This window comes from Zootoca vivipara, chromosome 4, assembly GCF_965207765.1.
Source record: "Zootoca vivipara chromosome 4, rZooViv2.hap1.1, whole genome shotgun sequence".
Lineage (NCBI taxonomy): Eukaryota > Metazoa > Chordata > Lepidosauria > Squamata > Lacertidae > Zootoca > Zootoca vivipara.
In genome coordinates, this window is record NC_142587.1 from 47,941,036 (window position 1) to 47,957,116 (window position 16,081).

General features: G+C 43.1%; 1 protein-coding gene across 3 annotated transcripts in view; it reads right to left on the reverse strand.

The window, feature by feature from the left end:
* Window positions 1-16,081, reverse strand: part of AGPAT3 (1-acylglycerol-3-phosphate O-acyltransferase 3) — a 75,347-nt gene that overhangs the window by 25,615 nt on the left and 33,651 nt on the right. The gene's annotated exons all lie outside the window — the stretch shown is intronic.

The following is a 16,081-nucleotide window of genomic DNA, read 5'->3' on the forward strand; positions in this document are numbered from 1 at the left end:
AGAACCATTTTGCTTTTACACGTAAACAATGGTTTAAAAACCACCTTTAAGACAGCCTCCTCACTTAAGACTTTCAAATCATCCGGGGAGTTGGATGGGGAACACTGAGCCTTTTCCTATTCACTAAAGTCAAAAGGTCATCTCCCTCTACAAAAAAGGTGTGGGGAACAGGTAAGGGAAATGAATATCTGGAAATGGTGGGCCATGGGCCAAATGCATATTTGTGAGAGTGCTTTCTGGCCCAACAGTTGTCAGCCATAGAAGAGGCAGATGTGAAAGAAACATTGACTGTGGTGGTGAAATCTGTTGCTTTGGCCCTTACCCACACTCAAAATACTGATACTCTTTTTGCAAAGCTAGTCACTGAATGGGGCAAAATACCCTCAAATAGCATAGATGCTTCAGATTCTCACTAATTTCAGGACTATCTGTAATCTGATAACATTCGCCACCAAAGTCAGCCAAATTCTGCATCAAGAAAAACTGAATCCTGTGAAAGTTTCCATGCTTCATATCTATCGTTAAAGTAAGAGGGATCGGCTTAAAATGTGAAAAAACACCAATCATATTTAAAAAACAAACAAAAAACATTTGTCCTATTGCTATTAAATTTGGTATGCAAAATTCCTCAGGTATGGGGTCACCAGCAGTCCAAATTTCAAGTAAACTGGATTAAATAAACAGCTCGCTTACATCAGTTTAAGAGTGCCCACCATGACAGCCACATTTTTCTCATAGCTGTTTCTCATGATACAGAAGAGGCTTAAATTCATCTGTATGGAGCAGTAAATTTATATATATTAAAAAGAAAGAAAAAAGTGGTGTGTGCGGTGCAAAGATGTATCTTTTGTTTAATTTTTGAAAATCTGTTGTGTTTGGTAGGCCCCATGTTTTCCAGATTCCGCATTGTTCAATGACCTTAGTTTACGGATGCTGGGTAGCACCTGCCACTAGGGGGCGCAAGGAGAAAGGGTAAATTTGTAGTTGTCAGAAAAGAATTATGGTATACATACAGTAGTTTGATGTGAACAGATCTACTCTGCGGGGTACACCAGGTCTGCTAAAAATGTGCCACTGCATCCACTCTCCAAACTCATAGAAAAGAACGGGGTGGGTGGGGGTGCCAGGGAAAGCAAGCTTTATTTTGAGCGTAAATGTAGGGAGAATGGAAAATGGGAGAGGAAGTAAAAGCTATGCTAAATGACCGATGGTGTGTGAGAAAGCGGGATAGGATTTAACTGGGTGTTAGTGGGGAAAAGGAAGATGTGCTTGCCTGGGCTTCTGGGCAGGGGACAGTACTTGATTAAAAAGCAATACACACAAGCTCAATTCTGACAAATAATGCTTAGAGAGCTTGGGGCCTTAACCTGCCACAGCCGTCCCGGTCTTTTAATCCATCACTTACAGCCTGATGTGGTACAGCCCTTGTACACCATGAAGGCTGTCATTTGTTGTACAGACACACACAGTGTGCTCACCCACAATCGAGTCTCCATGTGCCTTACACTTTGTTTTTGCCTTCCAACCTTAATCCTTTCCCTTTTCAGGTAAGGAGAAAAACCAAAGCTGATAACAGGCACAGGGGCACCCTGCTTTCTCTCAGCTTTGGGTCTTCTCAGGCTGCTTGGTCGCCCACAACTCTCACCATATTGCCATCTAGGTATGATTAGTGGCTGAGCTCTCTCTGGATAGGAATTAACAAAACTCTGCATAGCCCAACAGCCAGGCCCTGAAACGTATTTTTCACTCCCTTAAAATCCTGGTGCTAAGTGTTCCTTCGGGGGAAAATGACAGTTTCCTTATTAAAAAGGCAAAATGATTCCAACTCCTACTCATCAGTTGCTCCCTTCCAATTGCAAGAATGCATCTCCTTGGTTTTCACACCACGGAAAAGCTGAGTGGGCTTTGATTCGTTCCAGAGTCAGACCAGGGAGGTGCATAGCTGCCAAGTTTTCCCTTTTCTCGTGAGGAAGCCTATTCAGCATAAGGGAATTTCCCTTAAAAAAAGGGAGAACTTGGCAGCTATGGGGAGGTGGCAAAATATAGTAAGAAGAGACAAGCCCAAGGCTCGCAAAGCAGGGGTGGCAAAGGCCTGGACCTCAAGGTAAGTTAACTGAAGGAAGTTTGAAGACAGAAAGTGTCCTTCTTCACCTGCCCCCCTGAGGCCCCCTAACTGGGAGTGCTCAGGGTCCCCTTCTGTACTTGGAATGGGGCTCAGGGAGCTGATGGAGAAGAAACATTCATTCATGGTGCTGTGACCCAAGAGTCCTGCAATGATCACAACACAGAGTAAATAAATTGTAGAGTACCTTGCTGCTGGAGATTAAGGGACCACTGAGCCTAAGCCTGACAGTATCACACATGACAACCAGCCACAGAGCCAGAACCTTCATGGACCCTCCTGTGAGCCCGAGAGCCATAGCTGCCAAGTTATCCCTTTTTTAAAGGGATTTTCCCTTATGCTGAATAGGCTTCCTCGCGAGAAAAGGGAAAACTTGGCAGCTATGCCGAGAGCCCAAATCAAGACCTGGTAGGTAGTAGGCTATAAATCACAGGAGTGGCTGTCCAGATCAGGGTGTTGGCCCCTTAAGAATCCAAATTCTCCACCATGCAAGTAGGAGCTTAAAGGGGCTCAATTTGCTTTCTACCTTTGTTGGGCACAGAACACTCTGTGGTTCTGCAGCTTCTGCCTTGTTCTCTTGCCCCATGGGCTCCATCCCAGCCCAGGACAGTACTTCCGTGAGTGCCTTACGATCCAAGCCCAATCTTGTGTGATTTCCACCTACCCCAGAACCCTAATCCCTATGCCAAATCCTCTATTATTTAGAAGCCCCCTCCAACATTCTAGAGAAGGCAGAAGTAGCTGCAGGGAGGATGGTATAGGCAACATTCCACTCTGAACTTCTTTAAGTTTGCTTATCATAGAATCCAAACCAGTTTGTCCCCATTTGAGCTACTTTCATTCAGATGCCAATGAAATAAATTATATCAGATAGGTAGATAGGCAGATAGATAGTGTACAGGCTTCCCCCCACTTACACGTGATCGACTCTCATGTGACCACATACATGCATATTGCCAAGAAATAGTTAAATAAATTCAAACCTGGAAATGACAGGAGAGAGCTGGAGAGTCCTTGTGGCTCATGAGGAGACCTTCCCTGGAGTCCAAAAAGGACATCAGTGAGGGTGGGGGGGAAGAGACCAGAGGTGCAGTGGGGCTTTGATTAGGCTGCTCAGCTTCCCCACCTAACAGCTGATGTGCAGGGTATCACAGCAGCTGCTACTTTCCTGCACATACTCCAGCCTCCTGCCAGCCCCAGAGCTTCAATTCTGGTTGTATTTTGGGATACAGTATTTTTTATATAGATTGGCGAGAGAGCAGCAAAGAGGGTGTTTAGAGGCTTTTTAGAGGGTACACCCCATTTTATGCAATTTCACTTATGTGTTCGGGGGACCGGAACTAACCCCTGCCTAAGTGGGGGGACACACACCTGTATATAAATTTTCATTACATAATGTAAGGATCCTTTTGCTTTCTACACTACCTACATAATTTCAACCTGTATCTGTAACCCTAAACACACTTATTAGGGATCATGGTGGAATTTACTTCCAAGTAAGCATGCCAAGGATTGTGCTGTTTTTTTCAACTAGCAGGAAATTATCTCTTGATGATGATCAAGCAGTCCTGGCACTTAGCACCAAAATTATCACTTTTCAACAGACAAGACTGCTCCCTTTGGATATGCTATTTAAAGTCCAGAAACAAGAAGCAAACAGCAACTGGGTAAGAAGAAGGCACAGTTGCCCACACATGTGGGTAAGTTACACCACAAAAAACAAGCCAGCTAACTTGACAGAAGGCTCTGTGAACAAGACGCAACAGCAATCTAGCATAATTAGTTACTTCCTCACACCATTACACATTTATAATTCCCAAACAATTTGATATTTCTGAAATGAATACTGCTCTGTTGTGCTGCCATTCTCTCACAGGGCAGAGGAATGAATTGGCCGCTAGATTAGAAAGAAATATTCTTGTTAATGTCAATAATGTTCAAATCAAATCATGGAGGAAGTCTAATAGGTTAAGTTCTTGAATCCGTGTATTAAGCTGTAATTTCTGGGCATTGATTTTTCCATTTCAGCACGTAGACATCACGACAAGTACTCAAGATAGCCTTATCCTTCCAACTCTACAATTCTATGAATGATCCACAAAGAATGAACTACTATCAACCTCACTGTGGACCAAACAACTGGCCATTTACATAGATTCTCCAAGTATTTCTGGCTTGAAGAGCTGACAACACAGAGCACATGCCGACGTAAAGGTAAAGGGGCCCCTTGACCATTAGGTCCAGTTGCGGACGACTCTGGGGTACAGCTTCTGGGTCATGTCCGGCGTACAGCTTCTGGGTCATGTGGCGAGCATGACTAAGCCGCTTCTGGCGAACCAGAGCAGCACATGGAAATGCCATTTACCTTCCTGCCAGAGCGGTACCTATTTATCTACTTGCACTTTGACGTGCTTTCAAACTGCTAGGTGGGCAGGAGCTGGGACCGAGCAACGGGAGCTCACCCCGTTGCGGGAATTCAAAGCGCCAACCTGCTGATTGGCAAGCCCTAGGCTCTGTGGTTTAGACCGCAGCGCCACCCGCGTCGAACATAAAAAGCAGCAAAAAAGGACATTTAGTAAAGCAGGCATCACAATGATATCTGGCGTAAAGCACTTTGATGTCCTCATGTCAAGACTTCAAATCACCTTGCAAGGCACTGCTAAAACCAAGTTAAGAGGCTTGCTTCAGAGACAGTGGCTATATACCAACAACTCATTCACCTAAGGAAACTGGTACATTTGGAGTGCTTCCTCTATCAAGTAATATGTGTTTTTAATGGAAAAATTGTATTACTATTATTAGTTTTCAAAGTTCTAAAGAAGCCCTTTGGAATGGGCAGGAAATAATAATACTTGAGAATATCCTATTTCCTTTCTTATAGGAAGGAAAGTGGTTCAAAGTACTGTACATACACTGAGGGGATGTGGGGAGGGGCAGGTTTTAAAGAAAAAGCATTACATTTGCCAGGATTGAATCCAATGGGGATAGATAAAACTAACCCAAGGAAGTACAGTACAAAGATAAGGCAGATATACTGTAGTTCTGGATTAAGAAGCAACAGTGGATTGAGAAAAGTTAATTTTACTAAAGCATGTGTGATTTAAAGTAAATACAAAAGTAATAATGAGTTTCATTCTGGGATACCAGTTACGGTAACAAAAGATGGTTCTGCTCTATAAATCACAAGCCTCATAATGTGATCAACCCAATATTAAATTTCAGTCTGAGGATCTTCTGAACTAAAGTTTGTGAAGAGATCAAACTGGAACAGGATTCAGTGCATTTTTTATGTGATCAAATGCACAGTGAAGCCACCACTATCATATTTCTATACAGCAGCTGTAATGTTTATGCTTTGGCATCTTAGTTAGGTATGTCAGGATCTCCCTGTTCTGCTGGCCACCGCCATGCGGCCACCACCAAGATGGCCGCCGGGCATGCGTAGAAGTGACTTCCGGTGCCACTCTGCCCGATTTCCGGTGCCCACATGGGAAGAGCGGCCCCGGAAGTTGCTTCTACACAACCTCTGGTGCCGCGCCGCTGCTGATCCCGCATTTTTCAGCGGGAGACTTGGCAGGTATGGTCCCAACCCACCCCCCACTGCTTTGGCTGTCTCAGGGTTCTCCCTCCCCCCCATGGCTATGTGTTTCCCCCCTCCCTTTGTTGTGCCTCATCCCTGTGCCCCCCCATTGTGAAAGGCCCTATTCTGTGTGTTTTTGCCTGTGGCCTACTGAATGGTGCGGCCTACTCAGTTTTCCCTGCTTGGCAATGCTGCAGCCTATTGAAAAAGCTAAGCCTTGTTGCTGCAAAAGGACTCTTTTCAGTTGGTTGCTGTGGAATTTTGTGATGTCATCTGGCGGCGCAGCTTTGGAGGCGGCAGGGTGCGAATCTGCCTTTCTATTGGATGCTGCTGGAGTTTTCAGAGCTTCTGGTGGTGACGTCTAATTTGGGTGCCACTTTTTTGTGTTTAATCATTATTTTAGGTGTGAAAGGTGTGGTTTTTTGGGAAAATTTTAATGCAAGATCATTCCCTGATGGACATGGAACATTGTGGCCAAATTTGTTACGTTACGGTTCAGCAGTTACGGAGAAAGGCTGTGACCTCCGCACGCGCAATGCCTACATTTATATACACAGTGGTGCCTCGAAGGCAATCCGTTCCGCGACGCTCTTCGTAAGTTGAAGCCTTAGGTTGCCGAAGCATCCATTGTGCGCATGCGCGAAGCGCAATTTTGCACGTGCACAGAACGCGCGCGGGGCGAAAACACTTTCGGGTTTGCCGACTTCGTAAGTCAAAACCTTCGTAAGTTGAGGCATTCGTATGTCGAGGTACCACTGTATATAGATTCAGTGGTTTAAAAGAAAAAAATCAGGCAAAAAAGAACCAGACAGTCAAAACGAGCCAATCAAAACTTTGCCAACTGACGTGTTTCTTTGGAGCATGCTTTTTAAAAAATCTATGACCATTGAAGACATCCTTTTTTATGTTGCTCAAAGCAGGAATGTTTATGGTTAGGAAAGTTAACTGTACAAATCACATAGCTGTCTTTTAAATTATACCACTGCTGTTTAAATTTATTTTTAAAATCTGTTTAAAATCTGGAAATATGTTTCCAGGGTAGTTTACCTTCACAGGTATCTTATTAGGCAGCCATTCAACAACAATGGCCTCATTTCTAACAGTAAAACTGATTTACCCAGAAAGCTGAGAATTTAAAAGAAACTGCCAAGGAAAATGTCAATGGAGCTGACAAGTTACCCCCTTTTTGCCACAAATGTATTTCTCAATTTTTCCCCCATATTATTTCCTCTTTAAAATCACAACCGCCCTGTGATCTTCAGATGAAGAGCGGTGCAGAAATTTAATAAATAACAACAATAATAATCTGCTTTTCTTCTTTAAATTGTATCTTCAACGGGATTACAATAATTCACAGCATGTTTGATTTTGACCTTGGTCTACAATTTAGAAATGGCACTCCCCATTTCAATTTCCACCTAACTTGACTTTTCCCGTTCAAACCAGCGTGCAGGCAATTTAGACCATGCCAAATTTTATTCTGAGCTGCTGTTCTCCATATATGTACAGTAAGATCTAAGATGGGACATTGCTTTCCCCTTTCAATGCTATTGCAACAATTAACAGTGGTGTACCCAAATATGTCCAGCTCAAACAATAAGCCGATTAGCTGAATGGGACTGAATTGCAACAAACAAAACCAAGCAACCCAACTGTGTGTGCTTAGCTGGCAGGCTGAAGACAAAGCCAAACTGCACAGGGTCAGGAGGGGCAGGGAGAGAGTCCTTGAAGACAAATATGAACTTAAGAAGAGCCTGCTGGCTCAAGCCAAATGGCCCATCTAATCAAGCATCCTGTTTTCACAGTGGCCACCTAGATGCCAAGCAGGACCGGAGCACTATTCTTTCCTTCTGTGGATTCCAGCAACAAGACAAAGTAGAAGACAGGACATAAAAAGACAACTGCAGTTAACGCCACGCATTCTGAACGGTGCCTATTTTGTTCCACATACGCTGTGAAAGAGTTTCAACACACGGATAGGAATTATATGTTTGTTTAATTCTATTTATGAATTGCTTGATATAAAACATCTCAAAGTGATTTAACAATAGAGGTGGATCTCATCTTATGCTGGTTTTACAGGAAATGGTTTTTCAGAAAATTTGAAATTAAAAAGGGGCCGGAGAGCAGGGGGGAACCCTGAAAGGGCTGTCCGAGATCTAGTGGAAGCCCTCATGTGACTTTCCAAAAGCCTGGAGAGCAAGGCTGAGAAGGGGCTTAAAAAGCTGTTTCCACCTAGTGCTTTCATGCCATGGAAAGAGCTGGAAAGGCCACATGAGACTCTGAGGGAAGCTCCCATGAGTTCATGAAACGACCCAACAGGGGGCTTTTAAAGCTTGCAGGCCCATCCAGAGGCCTCATGTTTCCTTCCCAGAGCCTGGAAAGCATGGTTTTAAAAGCTCTCCACTTTGTGGGACAAGGCCCATTCAGCGCCAGCTTCAGACAGGTAGGGATGGTCACGCAGGGCCATTCCAGGGGTTGTTCTGGCCTTGTGCAATTTTTCTTACACGCATGTTAGCTGCAAACGTAACCCTCGTATATGATGAGATCTACCTGCACAAATACAGACTGCGTCAAGTTACAGGTAGGTAGCCGTGTTGGTCTGAGTCGAAGCGAAATAAAAAAATTCCTTCAGTAGCACCTTAAAGACCAACTAAGTTTATATTTTGGTATGAGCTTTCGTGTGCATGCACACGAAAGCTCATACCAAAATATAAACTTAGTTGGTCTTTAAGGTGCTACTGAAGGAATTTTTTTAGACTGCGTCAAGTTAAGCACAACTTTATGTTCCGGTGTGAGTGAGGTCTCTTATGCTTCTGAAGTAACAAAAAGAATCTATAAAACCATGAGAAGAGCTTGCCGGATCAGATCAGCTGTCCATCTAGTCCAGCATCCTGTTCTCCCAGTAGGGCATCTGCAAGGGAGGACCTGAGCACAGCAGCATCCTCTCCTGCTGTGGTTTCCAGAAAATGGTATTCAGATGCATACTGCCTCTGTCTGTGTAGGCAGAGCAGTCATCATGGCATGTGGCCGCTGAATTAATCTTATCCTCACTTGAAGCCATCGTCTTTTAAAGCCATACCTTCCATTGTTTAACTATGTGCCATATGAAGAAGTACAGTACTTCTATCTGTTCTGAATATTCCGATTCATTGGATGTCCATGAATTCTGGTGTTATCAGAGAGGGGGAAAAACTTCCTTCTAGCCACTTTCCCTATGCCATGCATAATTTTGCAAACTTCTATCATGTAGCCTCTCACTCGCTTTTTCTCTTAACTAACAAGCCCCAAACGCTACAACCTTTCCTGCAACCTTGATCATTGTGGTTGCCCTTTCCTGAACCTTTCCAACTCTACAAAATCCTTTTCTGCACAAAGTCTACAAAATGATTAATTGATTTCAGTGGGACCTAAAGTCAACCAACTAGACTGGATCAAACTCAAAAAGACAATACAGCAAATACCAACAGCTGTAGAAATTCACCAAATGGAGGGAAAATTTAGACCTTGAGGTAAGGTGGATGGTGGGTTTTTGGTTTTTTTCACAATAGCCGGTGCCCCTACAGGAAAAACACTTCTCTCCTCCTTAATCTAGGCTCACAATAGGAAGGTATACAGAAAATTGTGGAGGATGGGGAAGAATGCAAGGGAGAAAGTCACTCCCTATGATACACAGATCTAAGCTATTTAAAATTTTAAAGATAAATCACTAGCACTGAAGTGAATAGGAAGCCCATGCAGATGAGCAAAAAATGGGCATATTAAATTCTCTGTACTTTGCACACTGACCTCTATTGTATACCCCGTTGATCAAGCTATGCCTATTGTGCCAGAAAGTTTAGCATTCCTAGCAACTAACTACAGTAATCAAATTTCAACCAGGCTCCTGCTCTCTGCATTTCATCTACATATGAAATGGACCCTGCTAACAAATGCATATCAAACAATTGCTTATTGTTGGCTCGGACACACCTGTGGAGTTTGGCATCACACAAGGTTAGAAATCTTTCCCTACTTTGAAGGGAGCATCTGACTGGCCATGGATTTGGGTGTCTGTTGGCTGAGCAGTACTCACTCAGGAGATCTCTTCCACCTGAGGCAGAGGCTAGATTTTGCTCTTTAAGACACCTTTTTGGTAAAGGATGCAATTTTTAGTAGCCTACGTTTTACACCTTGCTCTGCAGTTTTAGAACTGCAGTCCTAAAACACACTTACAACGGAACAAGTTCCATTGCCAAAAACACACATGGATATAATTCACTGCAACAATCCAAATTAAAATAAAAATACTAGTAAGAATTCTATCTTATGTGACTGAATTTAGGTTTCCCATTCCCTACCCCCTCAAACAAATATTGTATTCCCATTTGCTCCAGTCTGTTCAGAAGCTGTGGTGCTCACAAAATCTTCTTCTTGTAAACACAGAAGAAAGTGGCCAGGTGCAAAAGAGGAGACAGCTCCTGCACCCCCAAATAGTTGTGTAGAAGAGGGAATTTCAGAAAGCCAACTCAAGTTAAATAAGATACACACCGTCCCTGATCAGTTTTCCTTCCAACTGTCGTATGCCTCAGTCTAAGCTAAGGCATACACCTAAGAAGTAGGCAATGTGGTACCCTGCAGACTTTGTTGGACTCCAACCCTCACCAACCACTTCTGAGCATAACCAACAGCCAAGGATGATGGAAGTTGTAGCCCAGCAATGTCTGGAGGACAGCAAATTGGTTTCCCCTCTCCCAGGGGACAAAATAGTGGTATGTTCCCAGAGTTCCTTGCCAGTAAAACTATTGTTAGCCTACTCCCGTCCATGTTTAAAAAGCCACCCCAGGGAAATTCTGAAAGCACTGCAGTTCAAAAGTATAAGTTGTTGTTTGGAAAATAAGTAGGGCTCACTGCAGCCAAGAATCTAAGGGTTTATTGGCAGCAGGGCTGTCATATACGGACCAAACCAGAGGGTGGGTGGGTGGGTGGGTGCGCACAGGCACAGCACCATCTAGTTCAAAGCATTCAAGCTCCCGCCAAATCTATTAAGAGAACAGTCCTCAGCAGTACATTGAACTGTCTTCTGTGGTAACCTACAACTGCATTTGGGGCTATCAATATCCCAACTGAATGAGCAAGTTGCTCATTTATTTAGCATCTCCATCTGTCCTGACGGTAAAGAGATACAGAAATCTGTGCTTCACAAATGGCAACTTAAGACAATACTTTTTTTAAAAAAATGGACAGCGATCATAAGATTATTTTGTAAATGTTATATTTGAATGGTTTGATGGGCAATGAATCTTATGAGAGGCTTCACTCCAGAGAGAGCCAGATGTTTGATTTCCCCCCACCACAATTCGGTGCATCTCTGCTCAGAATTAAGTCACACAGCCTCTCTCTGGCACAGGCAGGAAAAGGCAGGAACCATCAGTTCCTAAGTATTTGTTTAAACACAGCTTATGATAACTGAACCAAACAACCTTGGCAAGTATTTGAATCAAACCAATTTCAAACTGTCGTTTATGAAGAAAGTTTCTCAGCAAAAGAGTTAATAATAATCACAGATGAAGATTCAAATGTAGTGTTAAACTTGTAGTTAACTGAAGATTGGGTCTGAAACCTTCCAATCTCCTCCTAACAGGCATACCAGAGGAGAGGGGTAGAATACATGAGCTTGCAGAGAGGTTAGGCTTGTCTCCCAACATGATAAGCCATGGTTTATTATTCCAGCTGAATGCAACCATTATAGTTAATGAGGCTTACTTCCACGTAAGTGTGCATACAATCTCAGGCTGCATTCAGAAGGGACTTTATTTCACCTTCCAGGCAATTCCTTACTTACTAATTTCTGAATTTTATATTATATTTCCTCAAGATGTAAAAGCTGCTTCTGGAAGTCTAGTGGAAGTTTAGCAGTAATTTCTGTGTTAGTTTGTTTCCAGAAAAAAACAAAACGGTTTGCAACCCTTTTTGTTGTTTAGTCATTTCCGACTCTTCATGACCCCATGGACCATAGCGCGCCAGGCACTCCTGTCTTGCACTGCCTCCCGCAGTTTGGTCAAACTCATGTTCATAGCTTCGAGAACACCATCTCGTCCTCTGTCGTCCCCTTCTCCTAGTGCCCTCAATCTTTCCCAACATCAGGGTCTTTTCCAAGGATTCTTCTCTTCTCATGAGGTGGCCAAAGTATTGGAGCCTCAGCTTCACGATCTGTCCTTCCAGTGAGCACTCAGGGCTGATTTCCTTAAGAATGGATAGATTTGATCTTCTTGCAGTCCATGGGACTCTCAAGAGTCTCCTCCAGCACCATAATTCAAAAGCATCAAACCCTTTTAACTCAGAAAATCATGGGAGCTTTGCACTGTAATTTCACATGGTGAAATTTGGGGTGGTATTCTGGCATACAGTACTTTCCCACCATTTAAAATTTAGCACAGCTAGGCAATATAGCCATCAAAAAGCCACAATTCCATAACGCAATAGGAACTGCAGTGTAAAAGTGATGTTAGAAATTAAAAGAAAAGTGCTAGCATTATTACCAGTAAAACTAATAAAATAAAGGCCCTCCAGTAGTGTGATGGGGATTCCCCCCCCTCATCCCATGCACCCCCAGTGTGCCCCCAACTGGCTCTGGGGAGGTCAGAAGAACCCCCAGAACAGCATGTGAAGGAAGGAAAAGGGGATTGTGCTAGCTGTCAAGGTAAAATGCTTGTGCTGATGGAAACGATTGCCATGCCATTAGGTTGAATTCCTCTGTGTACATATGTATACACAATAATTCTCTAATTATATTTTCACATTTCATCAAATTCTGACTTTAGTACTGTTATCAACCTCAGACCATTTGGAAGGAACAAGCTGTAAATACAATCAGGAAGGTTTATTTTAACTGTTAAGTGACAGGTCAAAAGGCTATCATTGGCAATAACAAGTTCTTAAAAGGGGGTCATATCAACACTTCTATTCAAGAGTATTCACACGGTGCAGGAACTCAGAGGTCAAATCTGGCCAAGCCCTCATTTCCCCAAGTCCAGTAAAAAATGTGCACAAAATTATACTTCTTGGCCCAAAGAATATAAAAGCCAAGAGGTTATAAACTCAATTACTCTCTGTAGAACTACAAAGGCCTTTCAATTTGAGAGGCAACTACTGTATATAAATAATTTTTATTTTTATTTTTAAAAAGGAAAGTCAAACAAAATTTGATAAACTGGGAGAAACAAGACAAGTGATTGCCTGGATATACATAGTGTACAAGTGACAATAGTATATAAAGTATATAAAGGTTAGCAAGCAGCACATAGGATAACCATTTGATCCAATCAAACTGCTCCTCTTTAAGAGTTCTTAAAATATTCCAAGCATGCAAACTGAAAATACAAGCATAGATAAAATGGGAATAGTCAAGGGTCTTAACCTAAAACTAACCAATGTATGCTCTCTATGAATTGCCCTTATACAAAATGCAAACAACTAATCATTTAAAAATATTTCCATATAATGCTCTGCAGTCTCTCTCTCTCTCTTTAACTCCTTCCCCATTTCTTCCAACTGCAATCTGAAAATGCAATAATTCTCAGTCTATAAAGCAGTGATGGCCAAACTTGGCCTGCCAGCTGTTTTGGTACTACAACTTCCATCATCCCTAGCTAACAGGACCAGTGGCCAGGGATGATGGGAATTGTAGTCCCAAAACAGCTGGAGGGCCAAGTTTCGCCATCACTGCTATAAAGGAATGGGTTTGGGAGGTGGGAAAACACTTGCAAAATGGCAAATAATAAATTGCCGTCTATAACACAGCACAGAAAACAAACCAACTGCTGGAAAAGGTTTAATTTAGTTATCCTCCAATGCTCTGCACAACCTCAATGGAAGGTTAGGTCATGTACCATTTCTTGGAATTGTTCCCATTTGTAACTGATCAATGTGAACAAGACTAATCTAGTTGTCAACTACTTGGCTAGTCCTAGAGACGTTTCAGCATGTTCCAAGCTGACAGGACACCATCAACTCCCTGAATCAAATCCTTATTGTAACTAGAACCTCTGCAGGTGTGAAGAGTGTCAGTTCCGATTTGTGACCTTCTCTGTGTCCCTTGTGAGTCTCAAGATTCTGCAGAGCAAAAGCCCTGCTAGATTCCTCGCGGCATCTTCCTAGTGTCCATTACTCACAGGGTTGCTCTCCAAGAGTAGTCAGAAACGACCACATAGCTGTTAGAATTAGGAGCATTTCCTTATCAACTGCTCCTCCTGCTCCTCTCTTATGGATACAATCCATCAGGGCTGGGAACCTATGGGCCTCCAGGTGTTGATAGACTTCAACTTCCATCCACCCTGACCACAGGTAATCATAGAACTGTAGAGTTGCAAGGGACCACAAGAATCATCCAGTCCAACCCCCAGCAATGCATGAATCTTTTTGCCCAACATGGGACTCAAACCTATGACCCTGAGATAAAAAGTCTCATGTTCTACCGACTGAGCTATCAAGCTATCAGCTCATTGACCAGGCCGCATGAAGCAGATGGGATATGGAGTCCAACAGCATTTGGAGGGCTAGTTTTCTCCAGCCCTGTAATATATAGCCCAAACCTGGCTGTTGCTACCTGACCAGAAGAATACCACAGTACCTTTCCTCATTTCTAGAAACAGGTCCGTCTTAAGCAGGTCGGGCGCCCTGGCGCCGTGGTGCGCGGATCGCTCCGGCGCCTCCGCCCCGCTTCTTCCCACGGCTGGTGGGCGGGCGCAGCGTGGTTTCCGCGCGGCTTCGACATGCAGCGCCCCCCTGCCGCCCCGCGCCACCCAGCCTACCCCTAGAGCCGGCCCTATCTAGAAAATAACCCAATCCAGCTTCTGCCCTGTGCTTCACAGTTCATTCCCTAAAAATGTGTTCATTTATTTGTGGGATTTACACCCCACTCTCCAAATGACTTTCCCAAGACAGCTTGCAATGAAATATCAGAACCACAAAGATACGTACAAATAATAAAATGTCAGAGAAAAGTTAAGCAGCAGATAAAATGTGACATAGTATCAATAATGAAAAATAATGCCATGTTTTTAATTGGGGATGAGGAAGTTATAGCCTTCCAGATGTTGCTGGACTACAGTTTCCATCATCCGGGAGCACTGGGCACCTTGGCTGCAGCTGATGAGAACTCTAGTGCCATCACACCTGGAGGGCCACAGGTTTCCCATCCCTGTTTTATAGGCCTAAGAGAATAGAAATATATTTTGCCCAGGACTGCAAAAGTAAGCAACAGGCAAGACCCAGTGTAGGGCTTATTTCCTAACTGCAGCACCAACACCATCAAGACTCTTTCTGCATCCAAGAAGCAAGAGGCTCAGTGCATGGAGAGGCTCACACGTATAACATTGCCTTCCTCATTTTTTTTTTGAGAAACTGTGAGATCCATATTTTTACCTAACTTAGTCTCAGTTATTTGAGAGAGTTGTTTCCTATAGTTAAGTAGGCTGCTTTGACCTCAATGAGAGCAAGAGACCACTGGCAGAATAACAGCAAAACCAGGTTAATCTCCCAATATGCAAAGCTGGTAGTCAGCAATCTCTGGTGTCATCTGATCAGTTCATCCTGACTGAAAAGAGCTGAGAGCTACACGGGCAGAAAATCTCAAGTATTTTTAAAAAGGAACACACACTCTCAAACATTCCTATAGAAACTGGGTTTCTTGTGCATGGGTTTCGGACTGAAACACTACCAAAGTTGGTGGCTACGAAAAGAGCGGCTTTTGTTGGATTGCCCAGTCATTAGTGGTGACATAAAAAAAACTTGGCAACAGCATTGTATGTTTCTCTTGAATCTAAACATTGAGAATCAAAGAGTACTTACAAAAGCCAAATTAAACTGAAGACTCCTGTCTCCATGTTCTGAGGTATATAATGATTGAAATAATTAGAGGTATCCACTTAAGCCATACTCACAGAAGACACATGGATATCAATGAGCTGCATTTGATGCTATCCTTGGGTGACTGGAAGAGCTTCTGATCATGCAGTGGGCCTTTGCCTTTCTTTCATCCCCTCTGTGGCCTCCCAGACATTGTCCTATGTTGGGGAACCCTCCATAACAGATTTGGGAGGAGGGTATGGAGAGGCACAGAAAATCCTGTTGCATGAGTGGAAATTTACTTGCCCATCCTTAGATTATGCCTCATGGAAATAGGTTATTTAAGTCCATTGCTTTCATTGGGTTTCCTCTGATTATGGCTAAGATTAGATATCACCCAATTAAAATTGCTTTAATTTGATCAAACGTATAGACAGCAGAACATTTTCCACTTTTGGTTTTAAGTAAAGCTTACAAGTGTAATACGATGCCCTACTTTCAGTATTTTTCAATATACTGTTTGGCCTAGGTCACTAAATATGGAAATTCAC